The sequence below is a fragment of the Cimex lectularius genome, unplaced genomic scaffold (assembly GCF_000648675.2).
Source record: "Cimex lectularius strain Harlan isolate CLEC.00 unplaced genomic scaffold, Clec_2.1 scaffold4, whole genome shotgun sequence".
In the NCBI taxonomy this organism is placed as follows: Eukaryota; Metazoa; Arthropoda; class Insecta; order Hemiptera; family Cimicidae; genus Cimex; species Cimex lectularius.
In genome coordinates, this window is record NW_019392723.1 from 240,388 (window position 1) to 247,518 (window position 7,131).

General features: G+C 38.3%; 1 non-coding gene across 1 annotated transcript; it reads right to left on the reverse strand.

Moving 5' to 3' along the window:
• Window positions 1-1,528: 1,528 nt before the first annotated feature.
• On the reverse strand, window positions 1,529-1,602 carry Trnan-auu. The gene has a single exon. It is a non-coding gene; the product is annotated as a tRNA-Asn (tRNA).
• Window positions 1,603-7,131: the final 5,529 nt, after the last annotated feature.

The following is a 7,131-nucleotide window of genomic DNA, read 5'->3' on the forward strand; positions in this document are numbered from 1 at the left end:
GATACGTTTTAGATTTCACTGCACTCATTTTCCACTATTTAATAATAAACTTTGTATCGACGTAGTATCGCCATCAAGTTACAATTCAGAATGACTCCAATTCCTGCAGGCACAACATTTATATCGGCGTGAACGAAAGTCTCGAATGTTCCCGTCAAACGCGCCGCCCGAAACTAGACTGTACTGTCTCTCGTTGTTTCTAGACTAGACTGTACTGTCTACTAGTCTAGAAACAACGCGGCTTTTCTTTGACAAGTGCCGCGCGTTCCTTTGATAAAGCCACCTTTTGCCGCAAGCAGTGTTATTTTATTACGTAATACATTTTTGTAGTTTAGTTACCTACCTACTTATTATCGCGATCGACCGTTTGAGCACCCCTGGCCTAGAGACCACCTCGCCTTAATCCGATGAAAGGTTGGTTAGGTTTTCATAACGCTTGTCCCCAGGTGCAGTATTAGCAATAGAGTTAGTTATTGTTTTGCCCGGGATTTTATACCGTTAAGAACAATTTTTAATGTTTAGAATTCATGTACAGGATACAAATGACTATTATTTTTAAAAAAATTATTAAAAACACACGGGTAAAAGTATTATGTTAAGAGGTTGAATATAGCCAGCTATAGGGGTGGGGTTACATCTGGCCCTGCTGTGCCTATCGGAAAACGAGGGTTGCCCCTTGGCACAGTTAGGCCCTCATTGGTCCCTAGCTGTGAATTGGAAGAATGGTCATTAGCCCCACCATTTCTTACAACTCTCAAAAATCGGGGATCGTGGCCAGGTGTGAGTACGCCATGAGAAATGGTTCAATCTCGTTAAGTTAGAAAAATGACTCTTAATAGCGTCGCCTGATTGTCTCTGTGATTATACAGGATGTCCTTTTTAGATGGCCCGGTTGAATTTTTCTTAAACCAATGATGCTAAAAAAACAAACAACAAGTACGTGTTTAATATCTTTTTAATTTCAAATTTTAACCTTGTTTTGGAGAACAATTAAATGTTTTTTTACGCTGAAAACAATGGTGAAATCGGATATTAAATTGGTCAAAAAATGACAAAGTACTGGCAAAAAGTTTGAAAAAAAAATTTCATTTGTTTCTTTTTTAATTCCAATAATTTGCTTCATCACTAAATGTTTAAAATTAATGTTGGTCTTTATTGTTTACACTCTGTCATTGTTTGTCAATCTCGCATTATGAGAGCAAATCTTAATCCCTGGAAGTAAATAAATTTTACAATAGTACCTATTGGTTACACTCAGTAACCTATTCAAAATGAACCGAAGAGCATTTTTCCCAATCAACTGCTTGATATATACGACTACTTTATTGATAGTTATCGTACTATTGCAGTCGAGTTGTACTCCCAGAAATTTCCTGATTGCCCCAGAGTAACCACAAAGCGTTTATTCCATCCGCTGTTCCATCACCAAGAAACCGACAGCGCAATTTCGACGAGGAGCTGAATATTTTACAGTATTTCAATTAATTAATCTTTTTATGTAAGGTTTTGGTTGAAACGAAAAAGTTTGTGTCACGAGCGGGATTCGAACCCACGACCTTCGGCTCAATACGCCGCTGCTCTAACCACTTGAGCTATCGTGACACTAACTTTTTCATTTTCACCAAAACCTTACATAAAAACATTAATTAATTGTAAGAAGTAATTTTGTCAATAGACCTGTGGGGCAACACTGCTCAGAGCACGTGGCGACTGAAGGGTAGTGGCGGTTAGAAGTCTTTGACGGTTGTAAATCTTGTAACTTATAAAGTAAATAAACCATTTATATCGGAAGTGCGTTCTAATTTAAAAACATTGAAAACCTACATTGGTGACCCCGGATTTGGACATGTAAAGTGTATATAAACTTTTAGTTATTAATCGACAATTAAGTGTTATTTTTCTTCATCTTGGTGAGTTTCGTTTTTTCTTTCCCATCTTTTCTTTCTTCAGCATTCAATTTGACCAGTACGAAACAAAATGGCTAACAATGAAAACGCAATTGATAATCCGGATCAAACGACCGCAAAACCCAATTTCGTAGAAAGGGTCAGCGTAAAAATACCTCCATTCTGGTCAGATAAACCAGAAATATGGTTTTACCAAGTGGAGGCGCAGTTCCAATTATCGGGCGTGACTCAGGAGCTAACTAAATTCAATTATCTTATAGCCCAACTAGATTTGAAAGTGGTAGAAAATATCTGGGACATCGTTTCGTCGACTGACGAAAACAAATATACATTAGCTAAAAACCGCTTGTTAACAATTTTCAAAGAGAGTGAAGAGAGGAAAATAAAAAAATTAGTTAGCGAGCTTGATCTAGGGGATATGAAACCTAGCCAGCTCCTAAGAAAAATGAAAGCCCTTGCAGGCAAAGAAATTTCCGACAAATTGTTACAAACTTTATGGTTAGATAAATTACCCACACAGATAAGAGGAATTACCTCAATCACGGATGGAGAATTAGAAAAAATGGCCGAAATCAGCGATAAGATATGGGAAATGACCTGTCACAATAACCAAGTCAATGCAGTATCCTCTCATGCCCCTCATGTAGATAGAGATATAAAACAATTGTGTGACCGTATGTCTGCACTAGAAACAGAAGTACATGAATTAAAAAAACATTCAAGATCTCGTTCTAGATCGCATTCGCGTTACAACCCAGAAGGAAAATATTGTTATGGTCACTTCCGATATGGGACAAAGTGTAAGCCGGAAAAATGTACACCACCTTGTAAGTGGAAAAAAGAATCTAAGTCTTCAAAATTAGTGAATCAGACCAATCAGGGAAACCCCGATTGGCAGGCACAGTAACGGCCGAGTGCGCTGCCTGTAATGTCACACCAGGCCGTCACCATAGACTATTCGTAAAGGATCGCCGCTCAGGCATACAATTTCTTGTGGACAGTGGTGCGGACGTCTCAGTAATTCCAGTTACTAAGCAGAAGACGCCAACTGACTTCAAATTATATGCCGCTAATGGTGCCGAGATACCGACTTATGGTACCCAAATACTTAACATTGATTTAGGATTCCGGCGCAATATGGAATGGCCTTTCTTTATAGCCAAAACATCAAAGGCAATATTAGGTGCGGATTTTCTCCGTAAGTTTGGTTTATTAATAGATTTAAAAAATAAAAAATTAATAGATAATAATACGAAATTAACTGTCGTCGCTTCAGTTGACATACATTTTGCTGAAGACACAGTTAGTTCTATAAAAACAACCAATTCATTTTCCCAGTTATTACAAAATTATCCAGATCTTACAAAACCTAATTTAATGCCTTCCAAAGTGACACATAATGTTAAACATTATATCTGTACGTCTAGTGGACCCCCTGTTTACTGTAAACCACGTCGACTAGACTCTCAAAAATTAAAAATTGCAAAAAATGAATTCCAATTCCTATTAAATCACGGTATACTGAGACCATCTAAATCACAGTGGGCCAGTCCTCTTTTACTTACAATCAAGAAAAACGGACAATGGCGCGCATGTGGCGATTATCGGGCCCTCAATGCTCGCACAATACCAGACCGTTATCCAGTGCCTAGGGCTGAAGATGTTAGTGAAATCCTAGAGCATAAAAATATTTTTTCTAAAATAGATTTACACGCTGCCTTTTACCAAATTCCTCTTGCTGAAGAGGATAAACCTAAAACAGCAATTATAACGCCATTTGGCCTGTACGAATTCAATGTTATGCCGTTTGGCTTACGAAATGCTCCTAGCACTTTCCAAAGGTTTATTCATAACGTCTTATCTGAACTACCCTACTGTTTCGTTTATATAGATGATATATTAATAGCATCCAGAACGGCTGAGGAACACACCGAACATCTGAAAGTTGTTTTTGAAAGACTGAATTCGTACGGACTTCGAATCAATATCAGCAAATCTGTTTTTGGAGTGGAAGAGGTGACTTTCTTAGGTTTTCTTATCTCAGGCGATGGTATCCGTCCGGATCCTGATCGCGTCAAGTTGATTGCAAATGTCAAAAGACCGGTCACTGTCAAAGACCTCAGACAATTTCTGGGCTTCATTAATTTTTATCGACGTTTCCTTCCACATGCAGCAGAACAACAAGGCTTACTATATGAATACTTGAAACATGCCAAGAAAAATGACAAGCGTGAAATACATTGGACTGACGAATCTAATAAGCAATTTGAAAGTGCAAAAGAAGCATTGGTAGAAGCTACTCTCCTTACTTGCCCCAGTACAGATTATAGACTCGCTTTATATGTGGATGCTTCTAACTTTGCTGCAGGTGCTGTAATTCAACAATTTGAAAACAATGATTGGAGACCAATCAGTTTCTTTTCAAAGAAATTTTCAGAAACACAACAGCGTTACTCAACGTATGACCGTGAACTCTTAAGTATTTACCTGGCTATAAAGCATTTTAGACATTATTTGGAAGGCAGGAATTTTACAATTTTTACTGACCATGCCCCATTAACTTACGCATTTCAACAAAAGCATGACAATGCTCCAGCCAGACGTCTTCGTCAACTTCAATATATTTCACAATTCACTACAGATTTACAGCATATCTCCAGTAAAAACAACATAGTAGCAGATCACCTATCACGCATTGAAGAAATTGTTCCTATTGATTACGAAGAGATAGCATTAGAACAAATGGCAGATACCGAGCTACAAGAGCTTCGACAGAACCCCTCGACAACATTGAAATTTCAAAAATTTAATACACCCGGTGGAAAAGCTCTTTGGTGTGATATTTCCAAAAATATTCGCCCGTATATCCCAAATAAATTTCGTTACATAGTATTTCAACATTACCACAATATGGCTCACTCCGGAATAAAAAAAAACCTTAAATCTGATACTAGCCAAAGTAATTTGGACCAACATTAAAAAGGATATCAAAATATGGACGAAATCTTGCCTACACTGTCAGGGCAGCAAAGTTACTAAACATAATAAAGCACCGTTACAACGCTTTCCTGATGACATAGAACGATTCTCGATCATCCATATTGACATAGTGGGACCACTTCCAACGTCTAACGACTACCGCTATTGTTTAACTTGCATTGACCGCTACACTAACTGGATGGAAGTGCTACCATTGCGCAACCAAACCGCTGAATGCATTGCACAAACCTTTTTTGAAGGCTGGATTGCGAGATTCGGAAGCCCGCATCAAATTGTCACCGATCTGGGAACACAGTTTCGTTCAGAATTATTTATATCACTGACTAAACTCTGTGGGTCTAAACTCACCCATACAGTAGCTTATCATCCACAAAGTAATGGTAAAATAGAGCGACTACACCGAACGTTAAAGTCAGCCATCATGGCTCACAACTCAAAAGATTGGACGACCGTCTTGCCTACGGTTTTATTGGGTCTACGATGTTCATTCAATGATACAGCACAAGCGTCCATTGCAGAACTAGTATATGGTACTCCATTACGTATTCCTGGTGATTTTTTTGAGGAGCCCTACTCTAAACCTAACTCAGATCTTCCTAGCCTAGTCAGTCAATTACGCTGTGCATTCAATAATCTTAAACCAAGACAATCAGAGCACAAACAACAGCCGAAAACCTTTATACACAAGGACCTTCACAGCAGTTCTCATGTTTTCGTCCGAGTGGATCGTATACGAGCTTCCTTGGATAGACCATACGAAGGACCATATCCTGTCTTGGAAAGGCACCTTAAATTCTTCGTGGTGGAAATTAAAGGGAAGAAGTCTAATATTTCGATAGATAGGCTTAAACCGGCATATGTATTAGCCGACCCTGAGAATCCACATATTGATCCAGCTGCACTGACAAGCACACCATTGGTTGAAGAACCTCCATCATTACCAAGAAGTACAAGATCAGGACGCCAAGTTCGCTTTCCCGGACGCTATACCCAGTTCATCAGCTGACCTGGCCGCTGAGAGGGGAGTGGTGTGGGGCAACACTGCTCAGAGCACGTGGCGACTGAAGAGTAGTGGCGGTTAGAAGTCTTTGACGGTTGTAAATCTTGTAACTTATAAAGTAAATAAACCATTTATATCGGAAGTGCGTTCTAATTTAAAAACATTGAAAACCTACAGACCACTAAATATAATGGATTTTACTACTGTACGCGAAATTCGTCTGACCGAAATGTTGGAAGGGTTTTAGGGGCTGAAGATAACGTTCTTTCATACATCCTATGAACTGATGAATACAACTTCACCTCTAATAGCATACTAAACCGGTGGAATTTTCAAACATGGGCTGAGGAAAATGCGAGAATTTTGTACACATCAGGTGGTTCACAATATCAAAGTTTGGTATGGCCTTCACGGAAATAAATTAATTTGGCCTTATTTCTACGAAAATGGTGTTCAGTTCCTCAATTTTACAAACACTATTAGATGTTATTCCTTTGCAACAACGACAAAGAATGATTCTCCAGCTTACTGGATGGCACGCACACGATTTTTTGCAGGTTAGACGTTATTTGAATCGTCATTTCCGGGATAGGTGGATAGGACCTCATGGCCCGATCTGTTGGCCTCCTTGGCACCCGATTTAACTCCACTTCACTATTTTCTAAGGGTCATTTAAAAAACAGTGTCTTTACCAATCATAACCCAACCTCAGTTGAAGAACTGCGGCAAAAGATAGAAAATGCTTGATAATCCAACTCCCATGACTATCGCTCTGAGCACCCGTGAAGAGTGGTTAAAAAGAATAAATATTTTTATCTATTCGCAAGGGTTGCAGTTTGAACATGAAATGTGATTAATAAATAGCAAACCAAATAACTGTTGTGGTTTTTTTTCAAACTTTTTGCCATAACTTTGTCATTTTTTGACCAATTTAAACTCTGATTGCACCATTTTATATTAATAGCGTCATTGATTCAAGAGAAATTCAGCCGGGCCATCTAAAAAGGATACCCTATAGAGTGAAAGCCTTAACGGTTAGTTTTTACTAGAAAAACTCAAGGAGCAATATGGAAAATACAATGAGAAAGTTTAGGCCTTCAATGCAGAGAAAAATACATCGGAAAGAAAGGACAAAAATAAAAAAACAAAAATGGACTTAAAAACCTATAATATTCAAAACATTCAACAACACAAAATACGTAAAAAAAGACTTACAAAAATAAT